Source organism: Teleopsis dalmanni, unplaced genomic scaffold (genome assembly GCF_002237135.1).
Source record: "Teleopsis dalmanni isolate 2A unplaced genomic scaffold, ASM223713v2 unscaffolded_contig_0183, whole genome shotgun sequence".
In the NCBI taxonomy this organism is placed as follows: Eukaryota; Metazoa; Arthropoda; class Insecta; order Diptera; family Diopsidae; genus Teleopsis; species Teleopsis dalmanni.
In genome coordinates this window covers 1-17,236 of record NW_024031565.1, presented here as the reverse complement: position 1 = coordinate 17,236, position 17,236 = coordinate 1, and the positions used below count along the sequence as shown (strand labels likewise).

The 17,236-nt window shown below is 29.4% G+C and overlaps 1 long non-coding RNA gene across 1 annotated transcript; it reads left to right on the top strand.

Moving 5' to 3' along the window:
- Nucleotides 1-3,172: 3,172 nt before the first annotated feature.
- On the top strand, nt 3,173-15,526 carry LOC119663165. The gene is made up of 2 exons (XR_005250974.1): nt 3,173-3,569; nt 15,139-15,526. It is a non-coding gene; the product is annotated as an uncharacterized LOC119663165 (long non-coding RNA).
- Nucleotides 15,527-17,236: the final 1,710 nt, after the last annotated feature.

Below are 17,236 nucleotides of genomic sequence, written 5' to 3'. Positions count from 1 at the left end.
ATAACTGTCATACGAACTTAATTTCAATTAAATTTAAGTGTAAATTTTTTACTTGATGTTAGATTGAATACATAAATTTGTTTAGTACGAAAATAGTATTCTCTTCAGTAGTGTCTTATTAAAACTATTTCTGTATCGTTTGTGATGAAGAAATTATTTGCCAGCCGTAGAACTCGTGGTACTAAATAAATAATTTTAGCTTAAATTTAATTTTACAGATTTAAAACGTATTCAAATATTTTATTATACTTTTTAGAGGAAAGCAAACAAGTTAGCCGAATCTTCACAGAAGAATGCATTGCAATCAAAGGAAAACTTGAGGACATATTAATCTCAATTCTCGCTTTGGAAATTTACTTTGCTTCATTTCAAGAAGCGCCAAACGAAAATGGATGTGTGTATGCGAGAGTTGTCTGACTACGAGAGAAGGAATAGAGAAAGAGCGAAAAACAATATATTCGCTAATAAATTAATTTATAAAAAAATTGTAATTTATATTACAAATTTTTTTTAAACAATTATAATAAACTAAATATATATAAGCTTATAATATATGTTTGCCCCTTAACAAATATATAACAAAAAATATTTTATGCAAATAAATTTTGCGCGGCAGTTTTTTGCACTTGTCATTTTACTCTTATTCGTATGTGAATTTGATCAAAAATCATTTGCTCTGCTCTCTCACTGCAAGCAAACGGTTCAGTTTCTGTTATTTCTTCTTTCTCTATTTAACAACTTTTTTATACAGTTTTTCGATTTTCGTTTTTGCTGTTGTTTGTTTGCACAGAGTAGAACATAAATATTTTAGGCGGCCACCGTCTTGGAAGTCAAGTTATTTGTTTTTGAGGCCGTGCACTACACACTACACACATATGGTGTGTTTGTTAGTTTGTTTAATTTGTTGTGCAAGCGATGTTTGCAAATTTTCTTTTTATCTTCCCTTTCTGTTAGCAGAAGTAGCCAATTTCCTCAAAGAATTACTATTTTGAATCTTAAATTATTATTTGTTAATTTCAGAGCTACCTCAAACAAAATAAATCAAAACTTATATGCTTTGTTAACTAAAAGCCTGCAGTAAATTATTGAAATCCAATGCATTTAAAAATGTACGCATGTACATGTAAATGAACTGCGCATGTAAAACAAAATTTTTGAACGTGCAGCCAAAAATTGCGACATCAGAAGCACATTAGCCTATACGATATCTAGATATACTATAAAATATTATTAAATATTTACATAGCTTCCTTAGCAAAAAAAAAAAAAAATTGATTTTAGAATGACTTTAAAAACTTTATCTAAAGTACATACATATATATTTGATGCATGAATCAAACCTTTTTAGTGGTTCATTGAATTCTTTTTTTATAATAAAATTATTTGCGAATTAATTTAAGGATTAAGTTTGCAGAAAAAAAGGTTTTTTTTTCTTAATAAATTAATAATAGTAAATAATTACACAAATTTACCGGCTAAAAAATTCTTTTATGAGTTCATTTAATTTTTATTTCGACGAAATTCATCGGAATACTCTAGAAATTCATTTAAATCAGTGTCAAAAATGTCTTTAAAATAATTATTTTCTATATATGAAAGTTATTTTCTATGTAAATTGCTATAATTTTTAATTTTATTAAATTATTACATTAGTTTTGCTGATATAATTAATATATAATATATTTTTGAGTTAATTGAATTTTATTAAGTAAAAATTCATTTTCCTGCTTTGCGGGTTTTACTATTTACGTATATTAATAAACTGCAATTAAAAATGATTTAATTCATAAAATTGTAAAAAAATTTAAAAAAAATTATTTAAATAATTTATATTTATACATGTTATATAAAATTTAAATATTTAAAAAAACTAATAAGCCGAAAAATATATCAATTAAAGTGCATTTCCACAATCCACATTCATTGTGCAGTTTTATAAACTGTAAAACTTCTGCATAACATTTTGTTTGTTATTCAAAAGAGAAGGAACGCATATAAATCATACAGTTACTATACTAAACAATTGGTGAGAAGAGCATTGTGGATTGTATTGCATACAAGTTTGCTAATACAATCCACACAAACTGATTTATATACACGACTTCTCAGTGTTTCAGTTTTATTACGTTTACAGCGTTTGAACAATACGGTCGCGATCTGTAGTGTACGGAAAAATTTTCAGCGAAAATTGAAAATTGTGTGTGAATATTTAAAAATAAATAGTTAAAACATAAATAAATTTGAGTTTATTTAACAATAATTATTGTTTTTATATTCCAAAATAAAATTAAAATTTTGTGATTTTATTATATATAGCAGAACACACAAATTTCTTGTCTATTCTCGCACTGCTTGTACGCAAAAGAGTAAATTAAAAAGAGTACGGAGTTGAAGACAAAACTCAAGAATGTGGAAATATTTTACTGTCTTTCTTTGTTATGCAGATTTTACGTTGATTGTGCACAAAACAAATTGTACACAAAAACAAGGTACAGAAAGGTGTGTTGTGTGTCGCTCATATTTCCATGCGGTTGCTGCTTATGCCTGTTCTGCTTGCGCGCTTCCTTTATCAATTCGTTTCATATGTTTTTGGTGTTTCTGTATTCGAATGACTATTCCATTCTAACGAGCACTGGAAGAAAGTGACGTCTCTTTTTCTCGTGTTTTGCTTTTGGTACATACAATAATGTTCTTTTTTGTCATTGGTCTTCTTGTCAGTTGCTTTTTTTTCTGTTTTGTGCTCCCATTTTGTGCAACAATGAAAACACATGATAGACTGTCATTATTTTTAATGTTACTTTATTTTATTTTATATTGCATTTTTTCACTCCTTAATAAAAATGAAAAATTTTTTAATTTGTGCAATGGAGTTTTAAAACTTCTTAAATGAAATATAGTGAAGTAGGAAATATTTAATTGATTTTATTTTATTTTTTTTTTTATTGGAAAATTAAGTTCCACTAATGCATTTAAAATTATTTTTCTTATACAATTACATATTCTTATAATATCTAATATTCCAAATATTTATATAAAAATAAAATAGCAATAATAAGGGAAGAATAATAAAACATTGGTCTGACCGATTCTGTTTCTTTGTCATAAAAGTTTACTCACTTACTTATAATCAGTATAATAAAACTTTTTTTTATATATGAATTTGACATATTTTCTCGTTTAGAAACAAATACTTGCAGCCGACTATGGATCAGATTTATCATCTGTTAAAGAAGAATTGGATAGTCAACAACATGAACACAAAATTATCGATAAATTTCACTCTAAAATTGTAAATGACGAGCGGCACCAAATGAAATTTTCTGGCGAAGAATTGAACAATTATCAAGATTTACGACGCCAAATGTCTACGCTTTGTGGATTGGCTTATAGAGGCACGTCCATCTTTCTCACCACCACGACGAGACTTACGTCCACCAGACAGTGACCCAGGAGCAACACAGTATTATAGCCATAGACTCGATGCACTAAATATAAAATACGATAGATTATTAGAACAATTATCGCAGAGGCTTAAAACAGCTATCGAAGTAAATGGCAGCGATGGCTTGGTAAGTACCATTTTCGGGATTATAGAATTTATACACAATAAGCGATTTTATTTTTATTTTTAATTAAAATACCGTCTAATTAAAACCTAAACTAATAAAATAATTCACTTGATATTTCTATTTATTTCTACTGATCTAGAAGTATAAATTACTTGTAATGATGATTAAAAGTGTGATTTTTCCATCATTTTCTGCAAACTTTAAAATAGAAACTCGTTTTCTCATTTTTATTGCAGTAGTTTTATTTTTAATTTATTTCATCAAATATAGGAAATAACTTGTTTTTTTTTTATCCACTTTATGGTTGGATGTATATTTTACTTATATTTATTCTAATACTCCAACGAAAAATCATTACTTATATTTTTCAATATTTTACAAACAATTCTTATTATGAGAAGATTTAGTGTTTCCAGCAGAGATCGTAGGCAAACGTATTTGTGCCAAATTGGATGGCACCCAAATTATAAAGGTGCATTTGGATAAGAATCTACAAACGACCATTGAGCACAAAGTAAGTGTTAAATAACACTTATTTCATTTTTTTTGCGCTTGTGTTTTTTGCTGTTTAAAATTAGTGGTCCAATGTTTCGTTTACGCTTCATTGCTCAAACTGAATTGTAGCTTATTCATATATTGGTAACATTCATCAAATTTAATGAGTGTAGCAATTAACTTGCAGCAATTAATTCAATATGTCTTAATAATAATAATTCATTAAACAGAATAATATAACAATTTTGCATGATTTGCATAAGGATAAGGAATTATTTGAAAATAATTTCTGTTGTACGAATACGAGAACGAGTACGCATAATTACCGTACATTGTCTATAAAGTTTTGTTGTAACATTGAAAAAATATTGTAAATTTTTTGCATTGCTATTTACTGTTATTCACGATTTAAAAAATTTTTGTTGCATTCACCATATTGAGTGGTGCTCGTGTCGGTTATCTTCATTTCTTGAACTTCGAATTTATTACTACATTTTTGGTTTATCATAACCAAACGTAACTGTAAATAAAGAAATTTAACATGAATCGGACTAGAAGAAAAATTGAACGCCCAAAGAATCCCTACTCAACCGGTAATATATTTTCGAGATGGAGTTTCTGGTGGATGAGAAAAATATTTCATAAGGGTTTGCAAGGACCACTTGAAGAGGAAGAGTTATATCAGCACCGTAAAGACTTAGATAGTGAACGAGTAACTACAAAGTTTTCGTAAAAACAAGACGGTGCAATAATCCGTTCGCGTAGTTTAACTGCTGTGTATTTTATTTTAGAAGATTTAGTGTTTCCAGCAGAGATCGTAGGCAAACGTATTCGTGCCAAATTTGATGGCACCCAAATTATAAAGGTGCATTTGGATAAGAATCTACAAACGACCATTGAGCACAAAGTAAGTGTTAAATAACACTTATTTCATTAAATCTTTTTTTGCACTTGTGTTTTTTGCTGTTTAAAATTAGTGGTCCAATGTTTCGTTTACGCTTCATTGCTCAAACTGAATTGTAGCTTATTCATATATTGGTAACATTCATCAAATTTAATGAGTGTAGCAATTAACTTGCAGCAATTAATTCAATATGTCTTAATAATAATAATTCATTAAACAGAATAATATAACAATTTTGCATGATTTGCATAAGGATAAGGAATTATTTGAAAATAATTTCTGTTGTACGAATACGAGAACGAGTACGCATAATTACCGTACATTGTCTCTAAGTTTTGTTTGAACATTGAAAAAGTATTGTAATTTTTTTGCATTGGCTATTTATGTTATTTCACGATTAAAAAAATTTTTGTTGCAATTTACTATATTGGAGTGGTGCTCGGTGTAAGGTTATCTTCATTTTTGAGACTTCGATTTATACACATTTGGGTTAAATCATAATCAACGTTAAACTGTACAATAAGAAATAACAGAATTCCGGCTAGAAAAATGAAACGCCCAAAGAATCCCTACTACCGCTAATATATTTTCGAGATGGAGTTTCTGGTGGATGAAAAAAATATTTCATAAGGGTTTGCAAGGACCACTTGAAGAGGAAGACTTATATCAGCACCGTAAAGACTTAGATAGTGAACGAGTAACTACAAAGTTTTCGTAAAAACAAGACTGTGCAATAATCCGTTCGCGTAGTTTAACTGCTGTGTATTTTATTTTAGAAGATTTAGTGTTTCCAGCAGAGATCGTAGGCAAACGTATTCGTGCCAAATTGGATGGCACACAAATTATAAAGGTGCATTTGGATAAGAATCTACAAACGACCATTGAGCACAAAGTAAGTGTTAAATAACACTTATTTCATTAAATCTTTTTTTTGCACTTGTGGTTTTTGCTGTTTAAAATTAGTGGTCCAATGTTTCGTTTACGCTTCATTGCTCAAACTGAATTGTAGCTCATTCATATATTGGTAACATTCATCAAATTTAATGAGTCTAGCAATTAACTTGCAGCAATTAATTCAATATGTCTAAATAATAATAATTCATTAAACAGAATAATATAACAATTTTGCTTGATTTGCATAAGGAATTATTTGAAAATAATTTCTGTTGTACGAATACGAGAACGAGTACGCGTAATTACCGTACATTGTCTATAAAGTTTTGTTGTAACATTCAAAAAATATTGTAAATTTTTTGCATTGCTATTTACTGTTATTCACGATTTAAAAAATTTTTGTTTGGCATTTACCATATTGAGTGGTGCTCGTGTCGGTTATCTTCATTTCTTGAACTTCGAATTTATTACTACATTTTTGGTTTATCATAATCAAACGTAACTGTAAATAAAGAAATTTAACATCAATCGGACTAGAAGAAAAATTGAACGCCCAAAGAATCCCTACTCAACCGCTAATATATTTTCGAGATGGAGTTTCTGGTGGATGAGAAATATATTTCATAAGGGTTTGCAAGGACCACTTGAAGAGGAAGACTTATATCAGCACCGTAAAGACTTAGATAGTGAACGAGTAACTACAAAGTTTTCGTAAAAACAAGACTGTGCAATAATCCGTTCGCGTAGTTTAACTGCTGTGTATTTTATTTTAGAAGATTTAGTGTTTCCAGCAGAGATCGTAGGCAAACGTATTCGTGCCAAATTGGATGGCACCCAAATTATATATAAAGGTGCATTTGGATAAGAATCTACAAACGACCATTGAGCACAAAGTAAGTGTTAAATAACACTTATTTCATTAAATCTTTTTTTGCGCTTGTGTTTTTTGCTGTTTAAAATTAGTGGTCCAATGTTTCGTTTACGCTTCATTGCTCAAACTGAATTGTAGCTTATTCATATATTGGTAACATTCATCAAATTTAATGAGTGTAGCAATTAACTTGCAGCAATTAATTCAATATGTCTTAATAATAATAATTCATTAAACAGAATAATATAACAATTTTGCATGATTTGCATAAGGATAAGGAATTATTTGAAAATAATTTCTGTTGTACGAATACGAGAACGAGTACGCATAATTACCGTACATTGTCTATAAAGTTTTGTTGTAACATTGAAAAAATATTGTAAATTTTTTGCATTGTTATTTACTGTTATTCACGATTTAAGAAATTTTTGTTGCATTTACCATATTTGAGTGGTGCTCGTGTCGGTTATCTTCATTTCTTGAACTTCGAATTTATTACTACATTTTTGGTTTATCATAATCAAACGTAACTGTAAATAAAGAAATTTAACATCAATCGGACTAGAAGAAAAATTGAACGCCCAAAGAATCCCTACTCAACCGCTAATATATTTTCGAGATGGAGTTTCTGGTGGATGAGAAATATATTTCATAAGGGTTTGCAAGGACCACTTGAAGAGGAAGAGTTATATCAGCACCGTAAAGACTTAGATAGTGAACGAGTAACTACAAAGTTTTCGTAAAAACAAGACGGTGCAATAATCCGTTCGCGTAGTTTAACTGCTGTGTATTTTATTTTAGAAGATTTAGTGTTTTCAGCAGAGATCGTAGGCAAACGTATTCGTGCCAAATTGGATGGCACCCAAATTATATAAAGGTTGCATTTGGATAAGAATCACAAACGACCATTGAGCACAAAGTAAGTGTTAAATAACACTTATTTCATTAAATCTTTTTTGCACTTGTGTTTTTTGCTGTTTAAAATTAGTGGTCCAATGTTTCGTTTACGCTTCATATATTGGTAACATTCATCAAATTTAATGAGTCTAGCAATTAACTTGCAGCAATTAATTCAATATGTCTATATAATAATAATTCATTAAACAGAATAATATAACAATTTTGCATGATTTGCATAAGGAATTATTTGAAAATAATTTCTGTTGTACGAATACGAGAACGAGTACGCGTAATTTTACCGTACATTGTCTATAAAGTTTTGTTATAACATTGAAAAAATATTGTAAATTTTTTGCATTGCTATTTACTATTATTCACGATTTAAAAAATTTTTGTTGCATTTATCATATTGAGTGGTGCTCGTGTCGGTTATCTTCATTTCTTGAACTTCGAATTTATTACTACATTTTTGGTTTATCATAACCAAACGTAACTGTAAATAAAGAAATTTAACATGAATCGGACTAGAAGAAAAATTGAACGCCCAAAGAATCCCTACTCAACCGCTAATATATTTTCGTGATGGAGTTTCTGGTGGATGAGAAAAATATTTCATATGGGTTTGCAAGGACCACTTGAAGAGGAAGAGGAGTTATATCAGCATCGTAAAGACTTAGATAGTGAACGAGTAATTACAAAGTTTTCGTAAAAACAAGACGGTGCAATAATCCGTTCGCGTAGTTTAACTGCTGTGTATTTTATTTTAGAAGATTTAGTGTTTCCAGCAGAGATCGTAGGCAAACGTATTTGTGCCAAATTGGATGGCACCCAAATTATAAAGGTGCATTTGGATAAGAATCTACAAACGACCATTGAGCACAAAGTAAGTGTTAAATAATAACTTTTTCATAAATCTTTTTTTGCACTTGTGTTTTTTGCTGTTTTAAAATAGTGGTCCAATGTTTCGTTTACGCTTCATATATTGGTAAAATTCATCAAATTTAATGAGTCTAGCAATTAACTTGCAGCAATTAATTCAATATGTCTAAATAATAATAATTCATTAAACAGAATAATATAACAATTTTGCATGATTTGCATAAGGAATTATTTGAAAATAATTTCTGTTGTACGAATACGAGAACGAGTACGCATAATTACCGTACATTGTCTATAAAGTTTTGTTGTAACATTGAAAAAATATTGTAAATTTTTTGCATTGCTATTTACTGTTATTCACGATTTAAAAAATTTTTGTTGCATTCACCATATTGAGTGGTGCTCGTGTCGGTTATCTTCATTTCTTGAACTACGAATTTATTACTACATTTTTGGTTTATCATAACCAAACGTAACTGTAAATAAAGAAATTTAACATGAATCGGACTAGAAGAAAAATTGAACGCCCAAAGAATCCCTACTCAACCGGTAATATATTTTCGAGATGGAGTTTCTGGTGGATGAGAAAAATATTTCATAAGGGTTTGCAAGGACCACTTGAAGAGGAAGAGTTATATCAGCACCGTAAAGACTTAGATAGTGAACGAGTAACTACAAAGTTTTCGTAAAAACAAGACGGTGCAATAATCCGTTCGCGTAGTTTAACTGCTGTGTATTTTATTTTAGAAGATTTAGTGTTTCCAGCAGAGATCGTAGGCAAACGTATTCGTGCCAAATTGGATGGCACCCAAATTATATATAAAGGTGCATTTGGATAAGAATCTACAAACGACCATTGAGCACAAAGTAAGTGTTAAATAACACTTATTTCATTAAATCTTTTTTTGCGCTTGTGTTTTTTGCTGTTTAAAATTAGTGGTCCAATGTTTCGTTTACGCTTCATTGCTCAAACTGAATTGTAGCTTATTCATATATTGGTAACATTCATCAAATTTAATGAGTGTAGCAATTAACTTGCAGCAATTAATTCAATATGTCTAAATAATAATAATTCATTAAACAGAATAATATAACAATTTTGCATCATTTGCATAAGGATAAGGAATTATTTGAAAATAATTTCTGTTGTACGAATACGAGAACGAGTACGCGTAATTACCGTACATTGTCTATAAAGTTTTGTTGTAACATTGAAAAAGTATTGTAAATTTTTTGCATTGCTATTTACTGTTATTCACGATTTAAAAAATTTTTGTTGCATTTACCATATTGAGTGGTGCTCGTGTCGGTTATCTTCATTTCTTGAACTTCGAATTTATTACTACATTTTTGGTTTATCATAATCAAACGTAACTGTAAATAAAGAAATTTAACATCAATCGGACTAGAAGAAAAATTGAACGCCCAAAGAATCCCTACTCAACCGCTAATATATTTTCGAGATGGAGTTTCTGGTGGATGAGAAATATATTTCATAAGGGTTTGCAAGGACCACTTGAAGAGGAAGAGTTATATCAGCACCGTAAAGACTTAGATAGTGAACGAGTAACTACAAAGTTTTCGTAAAAACAAGACGGTGCAATAATCCGTTCGCGTAGTTTAACTGCTGTGTATTTTATTTTAGAAGATTTAGTGTTTCCAGCAGAGATCGTAGGCAAACGTATTCGTGCCAAATTTGATGGCACCCAAATTATAAAGGTGCATTTGGATAAGAATCTACAAACGACCATTGAGCACAAAGTAAGTGTTAAATAACACTTATTTCATTAAATCTTTTTTTGCACTTGTGTTTTTTGCTGTTTAAAATTAGTGGTCCAATGTTTCGTTTACGCTTCATTGCTCAAACTGAATTGTAGCTTATTCATATATTGGTAACATTCATCAAATTTAATGAGTGTAGCAATTAACTTGCAGCAATTAATTCAATATGTCTTAATAATAATAATTCATTAAACAGAATAATATAACAATTTTGCATGATTTGCATAAGGATAAGGAATTATTTGAAAATAATTTCTGTTGTACGAATACGAGAACGAGTACGCATAATTACCGTACATTGTCTATAAAGTTTTGTTGTAACATTGAAAAAATATTGTAAATTTTTTGCATTGCTATTTACTGTTATTCACGATTTAAAAAATTTTTGTTGCATTTACCATATTGAGTGGTGCTCGTGTCGGTTAAATTTAATATTGTATAAAAAAATATTCACTTGATCAAATTTGACACTCAATTTAACATAAAATTCACACATTTTCTTTATGGATTTGTTTTATTGATTTAAATTTCATAATAATAAATAATCTAATAAGGGCCCTCGTAAAGTTGTTCTAAGGGTGTCGGAACGCGATCGATGCGTAGGAATACATACTTGCTCTCTGACAGCTCGCTGGGTACTAAGACTGGTTGTTGACCGTGTCGCAGTCCAGGTTGAGTTCGTACATTACCTAAGTTTCTGCACAGTAACTTTACGAAGTCTGTTTCGCTTGGTTTGATTTTGACTTCTGTCAGCAACTGTACCGGGACTCTGAGAGGGTTGCCGTACTACAACAACAATGGGCTTGGCTGCTTCAGTTGACACTGTGTCTTGAAGTCCACTTAAAGCATGCTACCGAATATCATCAATTTTTTGCTGAAATAAAAGATGCCGAGCAATGACTCGTGAAGCGTGATGACATTTTAAATAGCAAATATTCTCAATCGGATTTTGGTCTTGATCAAGGTGAAGCTTTATTACGTGGTATGCAGGATTTACGTGAAGAATTGAATGCTTTTAGTGAAACTGTTGCTAATTTGACCCATCGGGCTCAAACAATTGTTCCAATATATAAAAGACGACAACCGGTAAATAATCAATGCTCTGTACAAGCAATATGTGCTTATAAGCAGCAAGGTCAACTACAAATTGAAAAGGGAGAAACTTGTATCTTGCTCGATAACTCTAGTCGAGTTAAATGGAGAATTCGTAATTCAATAGGACAAGAGGGTTCAATTCCTAGTGCTTGCTTATTAATGCCTCCTCCTGACCAAGAGGCAATTGATGCTGCTGAACGACTTAAACGGTTATTCGATCGTTTTGTGAGCTTATGGCAAAAAAACATTTACGTCTACGTCAAAATATGATTTTTGCTACAATTCGTGTTGTCAAAGGATGGGACTTTGACCAATTTCTTGCAATGGGTCCAGAACAGCGTACAGCGATACGGCATGCACTCAATGATGACGCAGATAAACTTTTAAGTGAGGGTGATCCAAATGATCCACAATTAAGACGTTTACGCCGTGAAATGGATGAAGTAAATCGTTTATTTGACGAATTTGAAAAACGCGCTAGAGCTGAAGGTAAATTAATTTAATTAAATTAGTTTATTTTTATTTTTTTCGTAGGCGGTATATTCACCAATTATAAAAACATTTTATCAAATAACTGTCATACGAACTTAATTTCAATTAAATTTAAGTGTAAATTTTTTACTTGATGTTAGATTGAATACATAAATTTGTTTAGTACGAAAATAGTATTCTCTTCAGTAGTGTCTTATTAAAACTATTTCTGTATCGTTTGTGATGAAGAAATTATTTGCCAGCCGTAGAACTCGTGGTACTAAATAAATAATTTTAGCTTAAATTTAATTTTACAGATTTAAAACGTATTCAAATATTTTATTATACTTTTTAGAGGAAAGCAAACAAGTTAGCCGAATCTTCACAGAAGAATGCATTGCAATCAAAGGAAAACTTGAGGACATATTAATCTCAATTCTCGCTTTGGAAATTTACTTTGCTTCATTTCAAGAAGCGCCAAACGAAAATGGATGTGTGTATGCGAGAGTTGTCTGACTACGAGAGAAGGAATAGAGAAAGGGCGAAAAACAATATATTCGCTAATAAATTAATTTATAAAAAAATTGTAATTTATATTACAAATTTTTTTTAAACAATTATAATAAACTAAATATATATAAGCTTATAATATATGTTTGCCCCTTAACAAATATATAACAAAAAATATTTTATGCAAATAAATTTTGCGCGGCAGTTTTTTGCACTTGTCATTTTACTCTTATTCGTATGTGAATTTGATCAAAAATCATTTGCTCTGCTCTCTCACTGCAAGCAAACGGTTCAGTTTCTGTTATTTCTTCTTTCTCTATTTAACAACTTTTTTATATAGTTTTTCGATTTTCGTTTTTGCTGTTGTTTGTTTGCACAGAGTAGAACATAAATATTTTAGGCGGCCACCGTCTTGGAAGTCAAGTTATTTGTTTTTGAGGCCGTGCACTACACACTACACACATATGGTGTGTTTGTTAGTTTGTTTAATTTGTTGTGCAAGCGATGTTTGCAAATTTTCTTTTTATCTTCCCTTTCTGTTAGCAGAAGTAGCCAATTTCCTCAAAGAATTACTATTTTGAATCTTAAATTATTATTTGTTAATTTCAGAGCTACCTCAAACAAAATAAATCAAAACTTATATGCTTTGTTAATTAAAAGCCTGCAGTAAATTATTGAAATCCAATGCATTTAAAAATGTACGCATGTACATGTAAATGAACTGCATGTAAAACAAAATTTTTGAACGTGCAGCCAAAAATTGCGACATCAGAAGCACATTAGCCTATACGATATCTAGATATACTATAAAATATTATTAAATATTTACATAGCTTCCTTAGCAAAAAAAAAAAAAAATTGATTTTAGAATGACTTTAAAAACTTTATCTAAAGTACATACATATATATTTGATGCATGAATCAAACCTTTTTAGTGGTTCATTGAATTCTTTTTTTATAATAAAATTATTTGCGAATTAATTTAAGGATTAAGTTTGCAGAAAAAAAGGTTTTTTTTTCTTAATAAATTAATAATAGTAAATAATTACACAAATTTACCGGCTAAAAAATTCTTTTATGAGTTCATTTAATTTTTATTTCGACGAAATTCATCGGAATACTCTAGAAATTCATTTAAATCAGTGTCAAAAATGTCTTTAAAATAATTATTTTCTATATATGAAAGTTATTTTCTATGTAAATTGCTATAATTTTTAATTTTATTAAATTATTACATTAGTTTTGCTGATATAATTAATATATAATATATTTTTGAGTTAATTGAATTTTATTAAGTAAAAATTCATTTTCCTGCTTTGCGGGTTTTACTATTTACGTATATTAATAAACTGCAATTAAAAATGATTTAATTCATAAAATTGTAAAAAAATTTAAAAAAAATTATTTAAATAATTTATATTTATACATGTTATATAAAATTTAAATATTTAAAAAAACTAATAAGCCGAAAAATATATCAATTAAAGTGCATTTCCACAATCCACATTCATTGTGCAGTTTTATAAACTGTAAAACTTCTGCATAACATTTTGTTTGTTATTCGAAAGAGAAGGAACGCATATAAATCATACAGTTACTATACTAAACAATTGGTGAGAAGAGCATTGTGGATTGTATTGCATACAAGTTTGCTAATACAATCCACACAAACTGATTTATATACACGACTTCTCAGTGTTTCAGTTTTATTACGTTTACAGCGTTTGAACAATACGGTCGCGATCTGTAGTGTACGGAAAAATTTTCAGCGAAAATTGAAAATTGTGTGTGAATATTTAAAAATAAATAGTTAAAACATAAATAAATTTGAGTTTATTTAACAATAATTATTGTTTTTATATTCCAAAATAAAATTAAAATTTTGTGATTTTATTATATATAGCAGAACACACAAATTTCTTGTCTATTCTCGCACTGCTTGTACGCAAAAGAGTAAATTAAAAAGAGTACGGAGTTGAAGACAAAACTCAAGAATGTGGAAATATTTTACTGTCTTTCTTTGTTATGCAGATTTTACGTTGATTGTGCACAAAACAAATTGTACACAAAAACAAGGTACAGAAAGGTGTGTTGTGTGTCGCTCATATTTCCATGCGGTTGCTGCTTATGCCTGTTCTGTTTGCGCGTTTCCTTTATCAATTCGTTTCATATGTTTTTGGTGTTTCTGTATTCGAATGACTATTCCATTCTAACGAGCACTGGAAGAAAGTGACGTCTCTTTTTCTCGTGTTTTGCTTTTGGTACATACAATAATGTTCTTTTTTGTCATTGGTCTTCTTGTCAGTTGCTTTTTTTTCTGTTTTGTGCTCCCATTTTGTGCAACAATGAAAACACATGATAGACTGTCATTATTTTTAATGTTACTTTATTTTATTTTATATTGCATTTTTTCACTCCTTAATAAAAATGAAAAATTTTTTAATTTGTGCAATGGAGTTTTAAAACTTCTTAAATGAAATATAGTGAAGTAGGAAATATTTAATTGATTTTATTTTATTTTTTTTTTTATTGGAAAATTAAGTTCCACTAATGCATTTAAAATTATTTTTCTTATACAATTACATATTCTTATAATATCTAATATTCCAAATATTTATATAAAAATAAAATAGCAATAATAAGGGAAGAATAATAAAACATTGGTCTGACCGATTCTGTTTCTTTGTCATAAAAGTTTACTCACTTACTTATAATCAGTATAATAAAACTTTTTTTTATATATGAATTTGACATATTTTCTCGTTTAGAAACAAATACTTGCAGCCGACTATGGATCAGATTTATCATCTGTTAAAGAAGAATTGGATAGTCAACAACATGAACACAAAATTATCGATAAATTTCACTCTAAAATTGTAAATGACGAGCGGCACCAAATGAAATTTTCTGGCGAAGAATTGAACAATTATCAAGATTTACGACGCCAAATGTCTACGCTTTGTGGATTGGCTTATAGAGGCACGTCCATCTTTCTCACCACCACGACGAGACTTACGTCCACCAGACAGTGACCCAGGAGCAACACAGTATTATAGCCATAGACTCGATGCACTAAATATAAAATACGATAGATTATTAGAACAATTATCGCAGAGGCTTAAAACAGCTATCGAAGTAAATGGCAGCGATGGCTTGGTAAGTACCATTTTCGGGATTATAGAATTTATACACAATAAGCGATTTTATTTTTATTTTTAATTAAAATACCGTCTAATTAAAACCTAAACTAATAAAATAATTCACTTGATATTTCTATTTATTTCTACTGATCTAGAAGTATAAATTACTTGTAATGATGATTAAAAGTGTGATTTTTCCATCATTTTCTGCAAACTTTAAAATAGAAACTCGTTTTCTCATTTTTATTGCAGTAGTTTTATTTTTAATTTATTTCATCAAATATAGGAAATAACTTGTTTTTTTTTTATCCACTTTATGGTTGGATGTATATTTTACTTATATTTATTCTAATACTCCAACGAAAAATCATTACTTATATTTTTCAATATTTTACAAACAATTCTTATTATGAGAAGATTTAGTGTTTCCAGCAGAGATCGTAGGCAAACGTATTTGTGCCAAATTGGATGGCACCCAAATTATAAAGGTGCATTTGGATAAGAATCTACAAACGACCATTGAGCACAAAGTAAGTGTTAAATAACACTTATTTCATTAAATCTTTTTTGCACTTGTGTTTTTTGCTGTTTAAAATTAGTGGTCCAATGTTTCGTTTACGCTTCATTGCTCAAACTGAATTGTAGCTTATTCATATATTGGTAACATTCATCAAATTTAATGAGTGTAGCAATTAACTTGCAGCAATTAATTCAATATGTCTTAATAATAATAATTCATTAAACAGAATAATATAACAATTTTGCATGATTTGCATAAGGATAAGGAATTATTTGAAAATAATTTCTGTTGTACGAATACGAGAACGAGTACGCATAATTACCGTACATTGTCTATAAAGTTTTGTTGTAACATTGAAAAAATATTGTAAATTTTTTGCATTGCTATTTACTGTTATTCACGATTTAAAAAATTTTTGTTGCATTCACCATATTGAGTGGTGCTCGTGTCGGTTATCTTCATTTCTTGAACTTCGAATTTATTACTACATTTTTGGTTTATCATAACCAAACGTAACTGTAAATAAAGAAATTTAACATGAATCGGACTAGAAGAAAAATTGAACGCCCAAAGAATCCCTACTCAACCGGTAATATATTTTCGAGATGGAGTTTCTGGTGGATGAGAAAAATATTTCATAAGGGTTTGCAAGGACCACTTGAAGAGGAAGAGTTATATCAGCACCGTAAAGACTTAGATAGTGAACGAGTAACTACAAAGTTTTCGTAAAAACAAGACGGTGCAATAATCCGTTCGCGTAGTTTAACTGCTGTGTATTTTATTTTAGAAGATTTAGTGTTTCCAGCAGAGATCGTAGGCAAACGTATTCGTGCCAAATTTGATGGCACCCAAATTATAAAGGTGCATTTGGATAAGAATCTACAAACGACCATTGAGCACAAAGTAAGTGTTAAATAACACTTATTTCATTAAATCTTTTTTTGCACTTGTGTTTTTTGCTGTTTAAAATTAGTGGTCCAATGTTTCGTTTACGCTTCATTGCTCAAACTGAATTGTAGCTTATTCATATATTGGTAACATTCATCAAATTTAATGAGTGTAGCAATTAACTTGCAGCAATTAATTCAATATGTCTTAATAATAATAATTCATTAAACAGAATAATATAACAATTTTGCATGATTTGCATAAGGATAAGGAATTATTTGAAAATAATTTCTGTTGTACGAATACGAGAACGAGTAC